The sequence below is a fragment of the Sorex fumeus genome, unplaced genomic scaffold, assembly GCF_029834395.1.
Source record: "Sorex fumeus unplaced genomic scaffold, SorFum_2.1 ptg000036l, whole genome shotgun sequence".
In the NCBI taxonomy this organism is placed as follows: Eukaryota; Metazoa; Chordata; class Mammalia; order Eulipotyphla; family Soricidae; genus Sorex; species Sorex fumeus.
This window is the reverse complement of record NW_026606093.1, coordinates 16,414,003-16,437,674: the sequence shown is the minus strand read 5'-3', so window position 1 is coordinate 16,437,674 and position 23,672 is coordinate 16,414,003. Positions and strand designations below refer to the sequence as shown.

Sequence of the window (23,672 nt, the reverse complement as noted above, 5' to 3'; positions counted from 1 at the left end):
TGTATATCGAGTTAATTAGTGAATAAATACCAAAATATGCTCAGAGTTCAATCACTTTAAATTCCGATTTCTGGAACTCCGTGGTTTTGTGTTGCTATTGTTTTTAGGGAGTGGGGGTTGGCGCCACACCAAACAGAGCTCATGGTATCTCATGGTTGTGTTCAGGGATACTTACAAAGGTAGTACAGTGGGTAGGGACTTTGCCATGCATGTGGCCAACCCGGGTTCAATACCTGTGTACCTCTCAGAGAGCCTGGCAAGCTACTGAGAGTATCCCGCCCACATGGCAGAGCCTGGCAAACTCCCTATGGTGTATTTGATATACCAAAAACAGTAACAACAAGTCTCACAATGGAGAGGTTACTGGTGCCCACTCAAGCAAATCAATGAACAATAGGAGGACAATGCTACAACTCTACAATGTTCAGGGATCACATGGTGGCAACTATATGTGGTGCTATGGAGAGAAGTAGGGTGGGTTGCATGTGAAACAGATGCCTTGTCCTTTGTACTTTCTCTTTATCCCTGGAACATCAGCTTTATCTTCACATAGAAAAGTGCTAAATAATATTTAACTGATAGCAGGACCCTGTCAATGGCTGCACAAAACTTTCTAACGTACATTTCCTCTAACTGGATGATTCCCCCTGAGTAATCCACATAATAATTTTAGCTTTTTCAAATCCTTGAAGGTAATGTTCATAAGATATTTTCTTTTACATAAATGAAAGGGAATATTTATTTGCATAAATAGTGAATACACATACACAGAGCTATGTGTCCGAAAGGGAATACATCTGCAGGAAAAAAGAACCAAAAGTACCCATGTCAGTTTGAAATGCAGATGAATCTTCAAGGTAGAGAATGCTTCTACATCCTACATCGACATAATCCAAAACAAAACATTTATTTATTATTTACTCAGTGGGGATGTTGGCTGAGATTTACTTTGCACTTCCTATCTTTGGTGATAAGGTGGATTAAGATTTTAGATGTCAGAACAAATAAATCATACCCTCTGAATTACTTATATTTAAAAACAAATAGGCATGGGGGCACACTCTACTGTGGTCATGAATTGCACCCCTCCCCCCCCCCCCCGCCCCATGAGCATCTCTCCGGCACGACCATGGCCCCAGAGGCACACGGACCTTATTCAGAACCCAGCAGCTTGTGGCAGAAATGTGAATGGACTATGCATTAAACTACAGTGCTGTGCCTACCCGGGAAGGAAAGGGTGTCTGTATCTTCCGCCTCCCCTCCCACCCCCTCAGTAGCACAGTGGCTGCTGCCTCAGAATTTATTGGACAGCCAGGTATGAGCTGGCGGTGACAGGGCAACTGCAGCCTCATGGGATGGGGGGTGGAATTGGCATGTCCTTCATGCCCTACAAAGGCCATGAGTTGCCCCCCACAAGCGGCTCTCTGGCACAGCCATGGCCCCAGAGGCATACAAACCAATCTCATAATTATCCGGCTCTTGGCAGAAATTCCTCCAGACTTAATTAGTAAAATATCAGAAATCCGAAATCGCACGGCCACTATTGACATCATATGGTCTTCATAACCAGCAACAGAAAACAAATTATTTCACAATACCTTTTCAGCAGTTTTGATTGTTGGAGGGAAATTGCAAATAATAATGATGCATCCTTTGTTGAAATAATGAATGTAATCAAAGTAGAGAAAGAGTTAAGTAGAAATCATCTACCTCACAGGCATCAGGAAGGGTGGGAAGGGGGTTATATTGGGGTTCATGGTGGTAAAAAATAAGCACTGGGGAAGGGATGGGTTTTTGATCATTGTATGACCGAACTTAAACCTGAGAGCTTTGCAACTTTTCTCATGGTGATTCAATAAATAAATATAAAAAAAAAGAAAAGAAATAGGAATGGGGATAATAAGAGTATAGTGATAAGAGTAATATAAGAGTATTTTAAAGTAAAAAAAAGGGTGAATTTCCTTATAAAATGAAATCATTGATTTTAGAAACATACCATGAGGGCTCAACTGCCTACAAACTTGATGTCTAGCACAAATTCACACCATCAAGTATTCTACAACAAATGTATTACTTATGGCATCCACAATAGTGTTGACAAAAAAATAAGAACAAACAGAAGGGAAGGAGTGTGTGTATAAGTGTGTGTGTGTGGGGGGGGGTAAGGGGTCAGCAATTCTAACTACTAAACAAAGCATGGCTGTGTGAAGTGTAGAAAGCTAACAAGTTGAGTCTAAAATAGATCTGGAAGACAAAATTCCTATGGTATAAAACTAATACAGAGAAGCTTTTACAGAGAAGCTTTTGTCAAGGTTCAACATTCACTCATTATAGAAATAACAGGGATAGAAGGAATGTATTTTAGATAGTAATTATCTACTGTTAAAAAATTTACAACATAACCAACATTGTACTCAATAGCAGTAAACTGAAAAGTTTTACCTCTGAGATCAGGGACAAAGTAGGGATGCTCAATTTCTCCACTATTAGTTCAATATAATTTTGGAATCCCTATCCACAGCAGTCAGGCAAGAAAATAGAAAGAAAGAGGAGCTTCAAAACAGAAAAGAAGTCAAACTATTACAATCTGCTGATAACATTATTATAGACAGAAGGCACTAAAGATGCCACTGATAAACACTTAGAACAATACAGCAGACTACAAAATCAATATATAAAATTGTTTCATTTCTATATGTAATTAACAAATGAGGAGAGAATGAAATTAAAGAGACAATAGTTCCATTTAAAACAGTGTCCATCTATAGACCAAACATGATCACCACTCATTGCCTCTTTTGCAAACCACAACACCCAAAAGGAGAGAGAGAACAAAAGGGAATGCCCTGCCACAGAGGCAGGGTGGGATGGGGGAAATGTGAGGTAGGAGGAATACTGGGATCCGTGGTCATGGGAAATGGGTACTGGTGGAGGGATCGGTATTTGATCATTGTATAATTGAAATCCAAGCACAAAAAATTGTAAGTCTACAACTTTACCTCATGGCGTCTCACTAATAAAAATTAAAAAATAAAAAAAATTAAGAAAGAACTATCAAATGATAAAAAAAAAAATAAAAGTAAAACAGTGTCCATGTGGGTCAGAGAAACAGTACAGAGGGTAAGGCACTTGCCCTGCACATGGCTGACTAGGTTTAATTTCTGGCACCCATATGGTCCCCTGATCTCCCCAAGAATGATTCCTGAGTGCAGAGCTAGTAGTAAGCCTTGAGTACCACATAGTTTGGCTCAAAATCAAAATAAGTGAATAAATTAAATAAAAGTGTTCATTAAACTATGTGCATAAGAAACTATCATTATTAGAATTGTAAATAACAGAACCTCAATCAATAAAATTAAGTTTTAAAAATAGTGTTCATCACATCATTGAATGGGAGAAGATATTTGCAAACATATCAGATAAAGGACTAATATACAGGATATAGAAAGCTCTCTCAAAGCTCATCAACAAATAAACCAGTAGCCTTATAATGAGGCAAGACGATGGACAGGATTAACAGACAATTCCACAAAAAGATCTTTACAACCAATGTTTATGAAAAACTGTTTATTGTCACCTATTATCAGAGAAATCCAAGTCAAAAAAAATGAAATCTTACTGGTGTAACACATATCAAAAAAGTACAGCATATATAAAAAGAGTATAAACAGCAAATGGTGGGGGGATGGGTAGAAAATTCTCATTCATTGTTGGTACAAGAGTTGTTGGGTTAACAGTATGGAGATTTCTCAAAATGATAAAAATAGAGTTCCCTATCACCCATTGAATTCTACTGCTTGGTATCTACTCCCAAAACAAAAACCACTAATTCAAAAGGATATATGAACATCTATGTTCATTGTAGCGCTGAGCTCCATAATCAGGATATGGAAACAACCCAGATGTCAGATGAAAGGATACATAAGGCTGTCAAACACATACAAAACAAAATATTCTGCAGACTCAAAGAAGGATGAAATCACCGTTCGTTTTAACTTGGTTGGAATTAGAGGGTTGCATGTTAAGCAGAGTAAATAAGAGGTAAAAGGACATCAGATGGTCTCACATCAGTGGTTTATAGAGTAAAAATTTGAAGAAATGGAGGTATCAAGTGTGGGGAAAAACCCTTGGCCCTGCATTGCAGAAATGAGACACCAAGGAAGAAAGGTGTGCAGAAAGAGAAATTGAACTGGTGGCAGCACAGGGGCATTGGTTTGGAACCTCAAAAACATTGGTAGTCTAGAGGTGACGTAAATGTATACATCAAAATCATAAGAGCCAACACTGTTGTAAACATGTGAACCAAACTACAATAATGATATAAAAAACAAGAGGTTGTTTAGGAGACAGGGTGGGGAGGGTCAAAGATACCCAGGAATATTGAGGTGGGATGTTGACATAGCTGGTGAGCTTGGACCTGAAACACTATGCCTGGGACTCTATTATTAAGAGCATTGTAAATCATAGTGCTTAAATAAAAATCAAATAAATGTGTCCAAAATATCAAATAACAACAAATAAAATTTTAAATGCTTTTTCACCAATTGAATTACTTAGATTTTCAGTTCTGTTAATGATGGGCTCCCCTGAAAATAATTCCAATAATTCCAACACAACCCATTAGCAGTGTAGCCATGTTCCTTCCCCAAGAACCCCAATATCTAAATCTTTCAAACCTGCCGCCACAAAACTCAGCTGTGTGGTTCAGTTCTCTAGTCATATTGCCTTTGTCTCTTTGTTGCTGTCTTGCCATGTATCTTTAAGTTCCATATATGGGAAAGATAATTCTATATCTATCATTTTCCTTCTGAGTGGTCACTAAGTATAACTTCTAGTTCCATTCATGTCCTGGCTAATTGCATAATTTTTTTCTAACTAGAAATAAACTTAATAAAGTGTATAAAAAGACATTCACATGCACAGTAAAGTCATTACTGAAAGAAATATAAGAGAACAACAGGAAATTAAAATTAAAAATTCCACATTTATGTAGTAAAAGTATTAATATTGTCAAAATGACCATCCTTTTCAAAGCATTATAGACATCTAACGCTATTCTGATATAAATAATGATGACATTCTTCAAAAACCAAAACAAAATCTATAAACATTTCAAAATCATACAACTCCCTAAATAACTTAAGGCTGTTGTGAGAAAAAAGAAAAATATATGGGAAAAATTGTGGCTTCTAAACTACAAATTGTACGATAATGTTAATCAAAACTGTGTGGTGCTAGAATAAAAATAGACTCTTAGATCAGTGGAACAGAGTTGAGAGCCCAGAGATAAGTCCTCAGATTTACAGATAGGTAATAGATGATAAAGGAGTTAGCACATGCATTGAAGCAATAAAAGTGTTTTCAACAAATGGAGCAAGGAAAACAGGATAGTCACAAAAAAAGAAAAAAGGAAAGAGGTTGGATTCATATGAAATCATACACAAAAGCTAATACCAAGAGGATTAAAAACCTTGAGTTTAGACAAAAATTCCTACAGTACAACAAACAAAACTGCCTGAAAATACTGACTTGATTCCATAAACAGAATAAATCAAATTAAACATATAAAATTTTCAAAATTGTTTTTAGTTTTGGGGCCCTGTGCAGCAGTACTCAGGGCTTACTTCTGGCTCTGCACGCAGGCATCACTCATAACCGTACTTCGGGAAACATATGGTGCCAGACTGTGAATAAGGTTCGGACACATGCAAGGAAAGTGTCTGATCTGCTGTACTATTTCTCTAGTCAAAAATTTAAAACTTTTTCCAAGACTGGTGGTGGGATGGGTACTCGATTATTGTGTAACTGAAACCCAAGCACAACAACTTGTAAGTCTACAACTGTACCTCATGGTGTTTCACTAATAAAACAAACAAACAAAAAACAAAAAAAATGGCAAATAGAATGGTTAGAAAATAAATCAATAAGTCAAAAAATTTAAAACTTTTTTATGGAAAAAGAAACTCAAAATAAAATAAAAAGACTATTGAATGAGAGAAAATACTCACACGGCATACATCAGATAAAGTGCTAATATCCAGAACACAAAAATGAGAGTGTTCAGGATTCAGAGAGATAGTTCATGGTCAAGGCATTTCTGCTGGACAAGGCAGAGCCTGGTTTAAATCCCTGACAGAGCATATGGCACCATGAGCACCACCAGTAGTGCCCTGAGCACAGAGCCATGAGTAAGCCCTAAGTACAATTGGGTGTGGCCTCCCCCAAACAAAAAAAAATTAAAATGGATAATCAGAAAGATGGAAATAAAGAGTTGTCAAGAATGTGGTAAAAAGAAACCTTCATTTGCTGTTGGTAAGAATGTCATCTGACTCAGCCTCCATGAAAAACAATGTAAAGGGTTCTATTTAAAAATTATTTAATATTATTTATATACATATTTATAATTTATTTTTATTTTTTAAAATTTTTATTAGTGAAACACCATGAGATACAGTTGTAGACTTGCAAATTTTTGTGCTTGGGTTTCAGATATACAATGATCCAGTACCCATCCCTCCACCAGTGCCCATTCTCCATCATTTACATTTTTAAAAAAAATTTTTGTTAGTGAAACACCATGAGGTACAGTTGTAGATTTACAAATTTTTGTACTTGGGTTTCAATTGTACAATGATCAAACACCCATCCCTCCACCAGTGCCCAATTTCCACCACCACGGGTCCCAGTATCCCTCCCACCCCCCATCTTCTCCATCCCACCCTGCTTCTGTGGGATGCAGGGTATTCCCTTTTGTTCTCTTTCTCCCTTTGGGTGTTGTGGTTTACAAAAGAGGCATTGAGTGGCAATCATGTTTGGTCTATAGTCTACTTTCAGCATGCTTCTCCCATCCTGGGAGGATCCTCCTAAAACGCTTTATTTTGTGCTCCTTTCTCTCTCTGAGCTCCCTTTTCCCCTAGAGTGTGTGGCTGGACTCCAAGCCATGAAGCAAAACTCCTGGTACTAATCTTGGCCACTCTTGGGTGTTAGTCTCCTATTTTGTTACTTTATGTTCCCCAGATGAATGCATTCTTTCTATGTCTATCCCCCTCTTTCTGACTCATTTCGTTTAACATGATACTTTTCATGTAGTACCACATGTATGTAAATTTCATGACTTCATCTTTTCTAAGAGCTACATAGTACTCCATTGTGTAGATGTACCAAAGTTTCTTTAACCAGTCATCTGTTCTTGGGCACTCAGGTTTTTTCCAGATTCTGGCTATTGTAAAGAGTCATATTTATAATTTTTGAAGCTTTTTGACATTTTTTGTTAATTTTTTATTAGTGAATCATCATGAGGTACAGTTACAAACTTATATATTTCAGTCGTACAATAATTGTTTACCCATCCCTCCACCAGTGCCCATTCTCCTCCACCAAGGTTCCCAATATTTTTCCCATCACCCCTACCCCAACCCCCCCCCCCCCCCCGCCTCTGTGGCAGGGCATTCTCTTTTGTTCTCTCTCCTTTTGGGTGTTGTAGTTTGCAATAGAGGTATTGAGTGGCCATCGTGTTCAGTCGATAGTCTACTTTCGGCATGCATCTTTCAACTCAAATGGGTCCTCCCAACATCCTTTACTTGGTGCTCCCTTCTCTATCTGAGCTACCTTTTCCCCCAGCATGTGAGGTCAGTTTTCAAGCTGTGGAGCAGACCACCTGGTCCTTATCTCTATTACTCCTGGGAGTTAATCTCCCATTCTGATACTTTATATTCCACAGATGAGTGCAATCTTTCTATGCCTGTCCCTCTCTTTCTGACTCATTTCACTTAACATGATACTTTCCATGTAGATCCACTTGTATGCAAATTTCTGATTTGCAAGTTATTGATAGTTGAATTAAAAATATATAATTTTCTAGCACCAACCACTTCACCAATGTCAACTCCATCCACCAGTGTTCCCAAATAACCCCCTCCCTCACCTCTGACTCCCTGCCATCTACCTTGACAGGTGTATTTCTAAGTTTGTTCATTCTGATTTGTATCCTGCTTTCAGTATTGACTCTGGTTTGGATTTTTAGCCAAATAAGTTCCCCACATTACTGATGTATTCAAGACTCATGATATCCACTTCCCTATTACTTCCATTCCTCATCTTACTCCCCTGCTCTTTTCTTCTCTGTCTCTCTCCCTATAGGTCAAGGGTGACTTATGTTTGGTGTGGCCCCAAAACAAAAATACAAATTTAAACAAAACAAACAAAAAGTAAAATGGATATATCATTGAGACTGGATGTTGCATTTATGACATTTTTGCATTCATTCATTAAGATTTTTTTTTATATACAACAGAACTCACGGCTGCCTCTCCCAGAAGGGAGCGTAAAATGTGGCCCCCATAACCATGCCACCAGACTCCTCACCAAGCTGTTTTCACTCGGAGTGCCCCAGAGGTGGGTGGGTAAAAGCCCTCTCTGTCCCAAAAGACCCAGCCCCGGCATATGACCTCCACTACCCAACTGCTACCACACTCCAGACTGCTTTCCAAATACTCGGGCCGAACCTCATGCATGAGTGAAGTCCCACGGAACCCAGATAATGCAGAACTTTGTGACCTTGGACTCTGGGCTCAATGTTCATGAGTGAACATATTCCTGGACACATCATGACACTCCCTACCCATTTTCCATAATTACTATATCATATTTGATGGGGTTTAGGCAGTAGGCAACAAATCATAGAGGGAAATATATATATATATATATATATATATATATATATATATATATTGCTTGGTGGGATGTTGGGATGTTGGAGATCAAACTCGGGTCAGGCATGTGCAAGGAAAACACCTTCTTCACTTAAGTATCGCTCTGGTCCAAGTCTGGAAAATCTTACATTTTGTGTTTTACCTCACATTTCCAGGTTCATCAAGGAAAAGCAGAAAAAAAAAGGAAACCAGACACAATGCAAACCAACCCATAAATCATTTTTTTCTTGTTTGTATTTCAAATTATTAACCATCATCTTTGTATTAATGTGCTTTTCCTTCTTTAACTTTCTTAGAGGAATAGTGTCTTCTTTTAGCGTCTGCCATTCCAACAGATCTCTTTAGACATTTCTCTTACTTATCATATACTAAAAGATCAGATGAGATCAGACGAGATCCGGCACGTTCAGGGTGGTATGGCTGTAGACACTTCCCCAAAGTTCTCCCTGCCTCTCTCATTCTGTCCTTCCTCCCTTCTTTTCTTCCTTTTCTTCCCTACCTAAGAATAAAATAAAGTATCAGGGCATTCCCTTTTGTTCTCTCTCTCTTTTTGGGTGTTGTGGTTTGCAAAAGAGGCAATGAGTGACAATCATGTTTGGTCTATAGTCTACCTCATGTTGTATCACTAATAAAAAAAAAGAATAGAAAAAAGTATATATTATTCTCATGAATGCCACTTTTATTTCCAGGTAATGTTTTTTAGATTCCTTTTCTTAACTCAGTTTCTTTCCCTTGTTTTTTCCCTACATTTTCAACTTCCTGGTGACTATCTCCTGACAAATACACTACACAAAACTTAGTGGGAACCTGCAATTTAAGTCTATGCAATTTGTAGCAACATGGGCAGAACTAGAGGATATCAAGCTCAGGGAAGTCAGTTATAAAGAAAAGAACAGACACATTTCTCTCATATAGGGGACTTAAAGATACACAACAAGGTAGCAATTAAGATATATAACAAGGTTCTCCCCAGGGCAGTAAAATGGGATAACTGATCCACAGAATGGAATTGGTATGTGTGAAGGTGGTGCACAACAGGGGAGTTGTCAGTTATTAGAAGGGAAGAGTGTTGGACTCCTGAAGGAGGGAGGTTGGTATACTGGTGATGGTATGGTATTGGAATTATATGCATGAGAAACCATCATTAACAGTATTTTGAACCAGAATCGCAGTCAATAAAATAAGTATGTCTCTTGTTGACTTCTTTCCATCTTTATCATAGTATCATCATTCCATGTTTTAAAACTATAGAATAGTGGATCTGCAAATTTGGGTCACTGATAAAACAAATCGCTCACACGTGTGAGGCTCTGGGTTCCACTTCTGGCAACACAAACACACATACTCTTCCAAAACTAAATACCCTTCCCCAATAAACCACCTGTAAGTCATTGTTGATTTGTTCAGTATGAGATTTTTTCAATAACTATAGAATGTATGTCTTCAGTGCCTGTTCTTCATCTGATTTGACTTTTTAATTTTACTAAAAATTTTTTTTCAATTCAACCAATATTTTAATACAAATAATTATTCCTATACTACTAATTATTCCTATATCACTAAAATGTATCAGGGAATGGAAATGCAAAGAATAATGAAAATTATTTCTTATCCTCATATAGTTTCATATAATGAAAAAAAGATGCACAAAATGAGTATAATAAAAATTTATCACTTCCATAAAGGTAAAGGTAAAGGTCCTCCTGTTGTTCATCGATTTGTTCGAGCAGGCCCAGTAACATCTCCATTGGAGACTTTGTTGTTACTGTGTTCGGCATATCGAATACGGCACGGTGAGCTTGCCAGGCTCTGCCATGCAGGCGAGATACTCTCGTAGCTTTCCGGGCTCTCCAAGAGGGGCGGCCATGTTGGCCGCGTGCAAGGCAAATGCCCTGCCACTGTGCTATCGCTCCAGCCCTAAAGAAGATATGATTAAGAAGTGATAAAGGAAGTAGAACTGTATTTGTTGCAAAAATCAGAGTTATGTTTCAAATAGGTAATGCTTAAGTTGAAAGGTGAATTTTTTGGTTTTGACACTGAAAATTTGATATCTTAGGAAAATAAAAAGGCATGCAATGTTGTGTAGAGGCATCTAAGAATTATTTTCAGACAATGCATAACATTGTAACTCAGATATTCAGTGAAGTCAAGGAAACATTTTACATTATGTTAAAGGGGTCTAGTATTTATTCTTTAGTCATTAGGAAGTGATCAAAGCTGTGACCAATTTAAAGGTTAGAAATGTTGCCATAGGATTAGATAAGAAGACGGACAGTCTGAGGGGAGAATAATAGGCATAATATATTATTTTTCTAGTAAGAGATGATTCACAGTATACTGAGGGGAAATGATACAACTGAAATAGAAGAAGCATCAGAACGACTTCACTACTAAAAATCTTATGGGGATATTAGTTCATTTCCTCTTGAATATAACCTGGGGTGTTGACTCCCTAGGACAGAAAACTGGCTTCATAGATTCACTGTGGGTTACTTAAACTAACAAGTGAGACAAGATTGGATTGAAGTGATATATAAACAAAGTTCAACACAAGGTCCCTCCAGCCTTGTTAAAACCATGCAGCATGTCTGCCCACGGTGACACAAATCCTTGCATGACCACAGGTATACTCAGAGACACCATGATAAACAAGAGGAAAACACTTTTTGTGGTGGAGAAACATTTTTTCTGTTCATAATTTATGCCTTAATATGTCCTTGAAATAGAAGGCATCATTCTTGCATTCAGGGATTAAGAGTAGGAAAAGGTCATATTTTTCTAATGTTATCCTAAACATAATGTAAAAGTTTATGTTTAAATAATATTCCAGATGATTTCCTGAGGAAGACAAGAAAAAGAAATAGATGTCCTGCTAGGTTTTTTATTCTATTCTGTTTCCTAAGAGAATATTATAAGGATTTCTTGACCTCAGCAAAACTTTTGGACTGGATTACTCTTCTATATTGAAAAATGTCTCAACATCTCTCTCCATTTATAAGATCTTAAAATAACATGTTTAGTGTCCTTCAAATGAGTAACTAATTAATTGGAAAATTGACAGAGGTACCTATGAAGAAAAATAGCTCCTAGTTTAGAACCACTGCTCAATGCAAGTGACCTTCCATGGCTGCTCCACAGATGTAGGAAGGCTGAAAAACACTGGTGCGTCCCTTAGGTATAACAGCTGGTCTATGGAACAGGACACAGTACAGGTGCTGAAGGATGCTTCTATATAGAAAAGTTTCTTAAATTATAAGGCTCATGAGAATCACATGGCACCTTATTCAAATGCCAATATTGATTCAGTGATAGCACAGCTGTAGGGCTTTTGCTTTGCATGTGGCCGACATGGCCGATCTGGGTTCGATTCCACCGCCCCTCTCAGAGAGCCCAGCAAGCTACCGAGAGTATCTCGTCCACACGGCAGAGCATGGCAAGCTACCCGTGATGTATTCAATATGCCAAACACAGTAACAACAAGTCTCATGATGGAGACGTTACTGGGCCCGCTCGAGCAAATCGCTGAACAATGGGAGTACTGTGACCGTGAGTTTTGAGCTGAAGAAATAGAACAGGGTGCTTGCCTTGCATGTATCCAATAAGGAAGCAGACGCTGGCCCCAAATATGCTCTCCAGGCACTGCCAGGATCACTCTCAAACAAAGAGCTAGGGACAGCTATTTATGTGTTGGGACTGGACTGAGCCATCAGGATGAACCCATGTAGACTGCACCGCACAACAGGAAGGAACATAGAGACCCATGAAAATGGGAGAGATTTCTCCTGTCCTGACTGGTTTGGATGAAGCTGAACATTTTTTCCTTTAAACTGCCTTCAGTAAATAATTTTATAAATTTCAGTATAATGAAAGAGGCAGTTTTCCTTTTCTCACAGAAGCCTGGCTGGTCTTTGACATGCAGATCTCAGGTGCTAGTCCACCCTGATCTTTGACATGTAGATTTCAGGTTCTAGTCTTTGGGATGCAAATTTCAGATGCTTGCCCAGCTGTTCTTTGGGATATAGTTTTCAGGCTATAGCCCAGCCTAGTCTTTGGGATGGCAAACCCAAGTGAGCCCAAGAAAGGTTTCAGTTTTCGTTTTGTATCTTTTTCCTTAGGCCTAAATCCACTGGCCTGCAGACTCGAGGAAACAATACATGCCAGGCCTGCCTCAGTGTTCTTTCTGTAACTTCTTTTGATAGTGTCACTGGATTGTGCCCTTTAGAGATTATAATCAATAAAGGGAGACCACAGGACACTCTGCCTTTTGTCACAGTATCAGAGAAAGTTCAGTGATCCTCCATGAAAATAATTTCTCTTGTATTCCTTGTCTCAGTCCCTCCAACTGAAGGAACGGTTCACCAACAAATATGTCCTTCCCCATCTCCAACCCATCCTTTCAAAAACCCTATTCAGTAGGTTCTTTGAGGAAAAATCTGCATTTAAACAATTCCCCAGGTGATTATGATGCTGCCCCTAGGACAGCACTCTGAGTAAAAATTCTTCACTTTCTGACTTTTTTTTCTACAAAACTTGCCACTGCACATTGTGGAGTCTAAATGAAAGCAGAGATCTTACCATAAACTCTCCTCCTCTTCCTGGCAAGAAAGACCACTAAGCAGAGACATCCCCTCCTACAGTTTTGTATTCTGTGCTCTACAATCACATTCGGTGGTGGCTAGGGTACTTAGCAGTAAATTTACTGAAGATGCATCTCAAATTTATTGTTAATGACTCCTGTGTCACCTGTTAACCCAGAATATTTGGTTTGGAGAAGTGATAGAGGCCTGGAGTTGTCCACACATCAGCTGAAGCAACTGTATCTCCTCACAGGGTGAGTTCAGAGGGCACAACTGCTAATAGGACCAGATGGTCTCTGCCTTATTTGTGGATGCATGTAAACTGAAACCCAAGCACAAAAATTTGTAAGTCTACAACTGTACCTCATGGTGTTTCACTAATAAAAATTTAAAAAAAAAAACTCACCTGTCCACTCACACAGGATTTTCTCATTTGTTTGTTCCCTCTGGAAACAGAATATTCATTTTTAATAAAATATGACTGAAGGTCTTTTGGGTTCCAGCTTGTGTGTCTTTGAGCCTTCAGATATGAATATGTATAATTGTTAATATTCTAAAAAATCCTGACAACTGGCTTTGCTTACTTAGATTTGAAACTAAAAGGATTATGATTTGGAGCAAAATGAGACAAAATCTATTCTATCAACCCACAAAATGGGATTCCTAGCCAAAATAATAATTCCCATTAAATAAAAAATATTTACAAGAAGTCTTACATATTAAGCCCTCAATTATGGATATGCTATGATAAAATTTTGATTAAATCTCCACAGAGAGGTTTACTGAGAACCTCTTTTTTCTAGGCCCTGCACTTCTGTAGTTTGAAACAGAGTCTAATGGTTCTTGTAGGCCCATCCATTTATTCTCAAGCCTGAAGGAACCTAGACAGGTTTAAGTTTATTATCCCTAAAAGTCATTCCAGCAAATCTAAGTTCTTCAAAAATATAAAATCAGGGGCATTACTGTCTTTGCTGATATATACTATTTTTAATCCAAATGGACCCTTTTAAATGGAAAATCTCCTCTGGTAGGTAACACACAAACTTTCTCATTGGTCTTTCTAAGGGATGGTGAGCCTGTTGTGACTAATTTGGTTTCCACACTATTCCTTTGCCTCAATCCTGGGCTCCTTTAAATTTTACAACAAACTCATATCCATGACAACATGAATTCATAGTAGGAAAATGGATTTGAAATACTACTGTTTAATATCTGGATGACCTCTCTGAATCTTTTTTCCCTGGTCTAATGGACATGTTTTTCTCTTTCCTTGTTGTTATGGGAACTAGAGAAGGGCTGAAAAGAGAGGGAATTTCTTATTTGCTAAGTGCCTATTTGCCCTGAAGGGGCCCCACCCATCATGATTTAATTCTGGGAGATTAGTGGGCTAAATGCCCCTATTGTTATCCCAACAACTCTACACTTAACCTTTCCTGTATTTTTGTCTTCCTCAGGGAGACCCCTTCAATTTGAATGCACATGTCCCAGAACCTATTAATCATATCTCTGGTGAAGCACTGAACTCTAGTTGTTATCAAAGCAACTTCACAGAACTCCAGTCATTTTTGAGGGGGGCGTTTTCTTAAGCAGTGCTCAAGGGGCAATGGGGGTGACTTCTGGGAATTGTCAGCAAACCAGATTGGCAGATTAATGCTTTGGCCCAAGGAAGCAGTAGGCCCAGGGGACCACTAGGACCATATCCAGCCATGCTTGACAACCCCCATAGCTAAACCTGACAATTCTTTAGGACATGTTGTGCCAGGATCTGGCTCAAACTATCTAACTCCTATAGTATTTCCCTGGCACCTCCGAGTCATTTTTTCACCAGGGTGGGAAGAGCTAATGTTATATTCCTTCCGGGACTATAACTGAAATAAGGTCAAGAATGAACAGGCTTATACAAGCAAGGTCCATGTATCATAAGGATTGGCTTAATGAACAGATTCATATCAACTTTCCATTTTTCCGGTTGGCATGAACTCAGTTCTTGGTGCTCTTGAAGGACTGTCCTGGCAATCTATGTCACATGAATTAGAAGGAGTATTTGCAGGCAGGCCGGCCTAAACCATGGCTCCATCAACTCTTGTGATGGCAACTATCTCCAGCTAGCCCACTAGATCTCCTTCTGGTTCTATGTCATTTGCAGAAAGCCAGGTCCCAGAGCTGCTATTTAACAGAGGCAAACATCTGATATTCTCTTCCCAGTCAAAGGAAAATAGTTCCTTCTGCCCACTTCAACTGGAATATCTTATTTAAAGTTCACTCCCAAGGAGACAAGAGTGTTGATGGCTAATTTCCTCTAAATGAGCAAAGACTCCAGAGGCCACTTGCAATTGGCTAACAGCTGTTACGTTTCTAGTCCATCTGTGGGAACCCTTCTGAGCCCGCATGGAGGACCATTACAGAAGGCTGCCAGCAGCACTGCTTCCTTTTTGCTTGTTCAAGGAGAGCACAATGCCAGCTGCTGACTCTGGATTCAAAGCCCATTTGTGCTCCCTTTGGGGAACAGTAAAGTTCCTGCACGACAAGTTGGGGGCTCAAAAATGTTGTTTTATTTTCTAGTTTACAGTATTACAAATAAAACTGTGATAATAATTGTTGTACATGAATACTTGCTATGTCCAATTATTTACCTTGGATAAATTGTTGTAAGCAGAAGTGAATACTTAGTCATATGGGATGAAAATTTTAGTATTCGATCACCATATTTTCCTAATATTCTAATTGTCACTATATTTTATCTATTTTCTGAATAAGAGATGTTCTCTCCCACTTATTTTTACAATCTGACTTTTCATAATTATATAATTTATTTTATGATAATTATAATTTTTTATGCCTGGTTGTATTTATTCATTAAAGAAAAGAACTTATTTTTGATTATTTTGTACTTAGCTCTTAAAGAGGACAGCCTCCCTGTCTGGGTGATCTGCTCCTGGTATTTTTCTTTTGCCTCCATTCTCTTCAACAGTTTTGTATTTTCTGCAGCCTCTCCCTTGTTTTTTTATTCATTGCTTGTTTGTTTGGTTGGTATCCCATCCTTTTAACGCAATATGCTGGCATTTGTACTGCAGGACATGTGGAGTAAAAGAAGACGCTGAATCTTGATTGTTTGGATCCTAGATTTCTTACCTTCTTTCGTTAGGAGCTTCTTCAGAGCATACTGGCAGACATCTTCTTCTTTAGAGAGAATGAAAAGTTTGCGGACTCTGCTAGTGCTTTTGGGGCCTGAGACTCTGAGGCATAATAATATCAGTGAGTCCAGGAATATCTTTCCCTCTCTTTTTTTTTACAATGACCAAATTGAGAGCTCTCAAATTGGCATCCTCAGTGCAACTGTGAACAGATTTGTACTTTCTTTTGCCTGTCATCTGAGGTCTATAAAAGAAATGCCCCTTACTCAGCAGCAGTCAGACTCAGCTGTGGGTCAAGACCCCCTGCTTCATGGGAAAACTTTGCTTATCATTTCGGCACTGATGCAGACCATATAACCATTCTATTTTTCTCCCAGATTGTCTGCAGCAACTTTGGTTGTCATCTGCTTCTCATAAAAGGTACCATGTTTACATTCATCTCCTACTTCAGTGAGTTTCTGACAGCCAGTGGCAGTGTCAGAGATGTTCAGCTTCATGTTCAAACAGCCCAATACGTGTTAACCACCAGGAATAAGAGGCCAATAACTCTAACATGTTTTGATGAACAGGCTATGCTCTACTCATAGTATGTTTACAAGAAGTACAAACACACTCAAAATACACCCATTGAAAGTCTTGTTCATTACTTGGAGTTTCTCATGCTAACAGAAGTCAGTAACTTTCCTGGAACACTGGACAGCAATTTAAGTATAAAAATTTTTATTGCCCCTATACTATTCCTCTGTACTTGCATATGCTTTGGGCAGACAAACTTATTGACAGCATGTGTCTTTAAGGTGTCTTGAGAGAGTTCGGATCCAATTCAGTGTGACATTTCACATTCAAATGCTCTGGGGTATCTTAAACTCTTACTTTAGTTCTTAGAGAATATAGATGAAAGAATATAGAAAAGTCATTGAGTTAAATGATTAAGTAGTCACTAGTATTCATATCAGAAAATGAAACAGAATGTTACTGGTTTTCAGAGGATTAAACACTGAGAATAATGGGTGTTTTGGATCAAAGGGGACACCTGCTGTTTGAGCCTTAGGCAGTAGAGCAGGTCTCAATGTTCACAATATCCAAAGGGTACCTGTTGACTGGGGCTGGAGCAATAGCACAGTAGGTAGGGTGCTTGCCTTGCACGCAGCCCATGTGGTTGAACCAAGTTTGATTCCTCCACCCCTATCAAAGAGCCCGGCAATCTACTGAGAGTATTTCACCCGCCTGGCAAGCTACCCATGATGTATTTGATATGCCAAAAACAGTAAGAACAAGTCTCATGATGGGCCTGCTTGAGCAAATCGATGAACAATGGGAGGACAGTGCAGTGCAGTGCAGTGCTACCTGTTGGCTGAGGGCCATTACAAACAGGTGCTATTTGTTGGTGTGTGTGTGTGTGTGTGTGTGTGTATGTATCTATGTATGTAAGGGGGGAGGGCACAGGCACTGATGATAATGAAAGAGTGAAATTTCCAGGATCAAGCAGTAGAGCTTCTGGGAATGTGCTTGTTACCATAAAGGAATTAAACCCAATTCAGTTTTTGTTTTTGTTTTTGGACATATACAGCAATTATTACGGATTACTACTGGCAATGCATTCAGAAATCACTCCTAAATGAGGGATTGGGGAACCATATGGAATGCTGGAGATCAAATTCAAGATGGCCTCATGCAAGTTAAGTGCCCTATCCAAGGCATTATCTCTCCAACTCTATCATAATGTATACCTCAAGGTCTTATAGCAGGTGTTCTAAGACATTGGGTGATTTATCCAGGTCCACAGGGTAGCACTGTAGCACTGCCCTCCTGTTGTTCATCTATTTGCTTGAGTGGGAACCAGTAACATCTCCACTGTCTTGTTACTGTTTTTGGCATATTGAATATGCCACGGGGAGCTTGCCAGGCTCTGCTTGCTGTGTGGGCGGGATACTCTCAGTAGCTTTCTGGGTTCTCTGGGAGGGATGGAGGAATCCAACCCGGGTCCAGTTGCATGCAAGGCAAATGCCCTACCCGCTGTGCTATTGCTCGAAACTTAATCAGAATTGCTATTTTACAAGGGTACCCAGACTGCTTTGCTCTATCACTCAAGCCCAGGTAGGCACAGTTAGTGCTGTCTATAATTTCTTTCCAAAGTACTAACACTTAAAATTCATGCCAAAAATAACTTTCATTGTTACCATGTAGATGGGTGACTTTGTGCCAACCAAACACAGAAAACAATGCCAAATTAATCTAATACTGGTGTGTTTACTCCAAAAGCAACTCTTAAATAAATGAATCTGACGGGTACTAACCTGAGAGGCTATGGGCATAATTGAGTCACAAAATGATGAATATATATTTCTGATCAAATTCCAGTATCAAATGAGCAAAATAATACTAATAAGTGATTGGGTTAGGCACAGTCAGAATGATTGTTCATCATGGATAAATATAAGAAAACCAGATGGTAAATTTATGAGGTACTAATATCAGCAAATTTATCATAACAAGTCAAGTTTTGTACTTACTTGAAAGACACAAATGATTTTAACATTTTTCCCAGAACCAAAAGATCCCAGATCATGCATAGTCATATTTCACCTCATGCTGTGTTTAAAGTCCAATTTTCAATGACATTACAATGCCTGGGGAAAAGCATACTTACACCCACTTATCTCCATTCCCGCAATCCTCCACTGTACCTCTCCCAGTAAAAGCAGAGCCAGATGAGTAGGAAGACCAAAAGGATGGCCAATTTTCACTATTTCAGTTTTGATATTTGTTTATATGCTTTATAACTTTTTTTTATCAGTGTAAAGAATAAGTTCCTCATAAGATAATTAAATGATTTAGAAATGAACAATATTTATACAAACACTATATTGTTCATCCACATATCTATTCCATTTTACTACTTAAAATCTTAAATATTAAAATACACAAGTTGGATAGATGACTTAATACATGTTTAAAATCCCAAATAAACCCCCATATCTATGGTCAACAATTTTTTCACAATGGATCAGGGTACATAAAGTAAAGATAACCTTAGCAACAGTTTAGGAAACTGTTGAAATGCATGTGAAACTAAATGAAGCTGGACCCATATCTAACATCTTACTCAAAAGTCAATTTAAATTGGATCAAATAATTTGAGATTAGAACAGGATAAAGTGTATTGAGTAAAATATAGGCAGAATGTTCTAAGAGTTGGACCTCCAATGTATTTTCAATATGATTACATTGACAAAGACAACAGAAACATTAATAGCCAAAATGGGACTACATAATATTAAACAGTTTCTGAACAGCAAAAGAAACATGTGCTCAAAATAAAGACACCCTACTAAATGGGAAAAAGTACTTGCATTCACAACATCAGATAAAGGTTTAATACACAAGATATACAAAGACTCACAAACAAAAGATTCCAAATCCCCTATAAAAATGGGGAGAGGAAATGAATGCACACTTCATTTAAGATGACAGAGAGAGATGACCAGAAGGTTTAAAACACGTCAATCATCAGTTAGTATCAGGGAAGTACAAATCATGACAACAAAGAGGTATCTCAAACCAGGGATAATGGTACATAGCAAAGAGGTTAGAAACAACCTGTGTTGCTGGATCTGTATAGAAAAATAACTCTTTGCTGCTGACAGATGTGTGGTTTGGTCCAACCCATTTGGAAAACAGCGTGGAGGCTTCTCAAAATAAAATTTAAGCTTACATATGATCCAGCACACCCAGTTATTCGTATCTATCCCAAAGACACAAAAATCATTCATTTAAAAGGACATATGCACATCATGCTAGGATATATAATAAACCTAGGTTTTAATAACAAGTGAGTGGAAAATGAAGGTGTGGTATGTAAACACGATAGAATACAATGGATGTAGGGAATCAAGAAATCATGCAACAAGAATGGGTCTGGAGGATATCATTTTTAGTGAAGTAAGTCAGAAGGCCAAATACCGAGTAATATCACTTCTGTCACTGTCACTGTCCTCCCGTTGCTCATCGATTTGCTCGAGCGGGCCCAGTAACGTCTCCATTGTGAGACTTGTTGTTACTGTGTTTGGCAACATATCAAATACATCATGGGTGGCTTGCTAGGCTTTGCCGTGCAAGCAAGATACTCTCGGTAGCCTTCCAGGATTTCCGAGAGGGGTGGAGGAATTGAACCTGGACCGACCGGATTGGCCACGTGCAAGGCAAACGCCCTACCACTGTGCTAATGCTCCAGCCCAATATCACTTATTTGTGGTATAAATGCCAAGGAGATGCAAGATTTAAAAAGTTGTACAGATCCGCCCTTCTATGTTCATTGCAGCCCTACTCACAATAGCCAGAATCTGGAAACAACCTGAGTGCCTGAGAACAGATGATTGGTTATAGAAACGATGGTTTATCTATACAATGGAATACTATGAAGCTGTTAGAAAAAATGAAGTCATAAAATTTGCTTAGAAATAGATGGCCATGGAGAGTTTCATGCTGAATGAAATGAGTCAGAAGGAGAGGAACATACATAGAATGATTGGACTCATTTGTGAGATATTAAAAATGAAAAACAACAACAGAGCATGAGACTCATATCCAAGGACAGTAGAAACAAGGGCCAGGAGAACTGGTCCACAGTTGGAAGCCTACCTCTAGAGATAGGGGAGAAGACAGTTGGGACAGAAAAGGGATCATTATGACAATGATAGTTGGAAATGATGACTCTAAACAAGAACTGTGTGCTAAAAATGAGGAACTTATTTTTAGTTACACAAAACTTCATTTTCCACTCACCTGTTATTAAGTGTGCTTAAAAAAGGGACAAACAAGACAAATATGATAACCTCTCAAAACCTGTACTGCAGACCATAATGCCCCCCAAAAGAGAAAGATTGAGATATAAAGTTAAAAAGATACGAAGCATGTGGCAGGTACCAAACATTTTAAAAGTGAGAACACTGAAGACAACTTCTCCCTAAGTCACCCAACTATGACAAAACCTAGAATAAAAGACAGATCCAAGCTCTACACTAATTTCTGATACCTTTGCATCAGTGCCAATAAAACATCATTATGACACCCACTGAAATGATAAAATAACAGATTCTGACATAGTCCTCCATCCACTAATGTTGCTGTGTTGAATCAATGAAACATTATAATATCTGGTTCTAAAATATCAGGAGATTGTTTTCTTACTACCTTTAACAATGGATTTAAAATACAAATATCATGTTATTTTAATTTTTGCAATATAACAGATGTTTTCTACACTTTCTTCACTTATCAGAAACGTGAATATCTATCTCAGAAAGGTACATGTTATTATATGTGCTATTACATGTATAATAGGCAAATATGTACGTTGGTATACATTAGGTTCTCTACTAGAGGTAAAGTTGAAAATATCCTCTTTAGAGTTACCAAGTGATAGCACAGCAGTAGGGCGTTTGCCTTACAAGTGGCCAACATGGCCAACCTGAGTTCGATTCCTCTGCCCCTCTCGGAGAGACGGAAAGCTACTGAGAGTATCTAACCCGCACGGCAGAGCCTGGCAAGCTACCTGTGACGTATTCCATATGCCAAACACAGGAACAACAAGTCTCGTGATGGAGACATTACTGGGCCTGCTCGAGCAAATCGATGAACAACGGGAGGACCATGGACCATGACTGAGAGTTACCAAGTGACTTACTAGACCATAAATCAATTACTGTATCCATTTAGTTTTCATTGCTTCACTAATTTTATCATTCTGATCTTTTGCTATCTTCCTGATTCTTCTGTTGGGCCAGTGGCACAATGGATAACGCGTATCTTATGACAAAAATTTTAAACAATATCTTTTAACTTTGTATCTTATGGGATTCAATTAAAAATAAAATAAATAAAAGTTTGGCAGACTCTGGCCAACTTAAATGGGGGGAAAGGTAGCACTGTAGCACTGTCCTCCTGTTGTTCATTGATTTGCTTGAGTGGGCACCAGTAATGTCTCCATTGTGAGACTTTTTGTTACTGTTTTTGGCATATCGAACATGCCACGGGGAGTTTGCTAGGCTCTACCGTGCGGGCAGGACACTCTCGGTAGCTCGGCGGGCTCTCCGAGAGGGATGGAAAAATCAAACCCAGGTCGGTGGTATGCAAAGCAAACACCCTACCCACTGTGCTATCGCTCCAGCCAGAAATAGAGTGAGGGAGTAGAGATAGAAAAGAATGGGAAGTAACAGGGACCAGGGTCAGGGACATTGGTCACATGGATGGTATAGAGATTTGGTATATACATATATCTAAACCATAGTGTTGGCAGCGAAGGATGGAGCCCAAAGTACATAACTATACAATGTGCCTGTTAATGAAATAAGCTGAGCAAGAGAGACCCAGGGGTCTTTGATGGAGGGAAATTGACAGTGATTGTGGGATTGACGTTGGAACATTATATGCCTGAAAAACTAGTATGAACACATTTGGTATCTAAAATTTTATTTACAAGGAAGAAAAGGTAAAGAAAATAACCTGTTCAGTCATTGCTGTGTACCATTAGGAGAAATGGAATCAACTCCACTCTTCAATTCAGACCAATAGTAAAGGTATCAAAATATTACAATATTTAAAAGTAAATTATATAATTGTATATAGTCCTTTAAGTAATTGTATTAAATATTCAACAGTGGATAGTTTTATCATTGACTAAGGATTATTAAGAAGTCTTTGGGATTTGCTATAATAATAGACAACTTTTATGGTTGACATATGAATGATCTTGTAAAGAACATGATTACTGTTTATATTTGTATATTATTTTATGAAGATAATATCTCTACTATCATTTCTTATAAATAAATAACAGTATTTTTCTCTCCTGGTCCCATAAAAAGAGCAAAGCTAAACTTCAGACTTCTTTCTATCCAGATCTTCACAAATGTCAAAACAATAGGATACAATTAAAGGCTTTTTCATATTCTTAGTGTGTGAAAAAAAGAGGACTGGCTAATTTATTTTGATTTCTTATAGTGCTATTATGCTTTATAGTACTACTATATTATACAAGCTGAATTTTTCAATACTGTTATGTTCACTCCTTAGCTCTGGCAGTCTCAAGAAAAGTTCTGTTACTCTAAGAACTTTATTCTGTGTTTTGGTTCTATATGTCCCCATGGATCTTTATTTATAGGTCATATCAGTTCATAAAGCAGAAGCTGTGTAGCTCAGGTAGTAGCCTAGATAACCCAGATGAGCACCAGGCTACATGCAGCATAGAG

At 38.3% G+C, this 23,672-nt stretch overlaps 1 protein-coding gene and 1 pseudogene across 1 annotated transcript in view; both read right to left on the bottom strand.

Moving 5' to 3' along the window:
- SHISA6 (shisa family member 6) overlaps positions 1 to 23,672 on the bottom strand; it is a 444,694-nt gene that overhangs the window by 237,323 nt on the left and 183,699 nt on the right. The window lies entirely within an intron of this gene.
- On the bottom strand, positions 16,122 to 16,919 carry LOC130027091 (40S ribosomal protein S6-like; annotated as a pseudogene).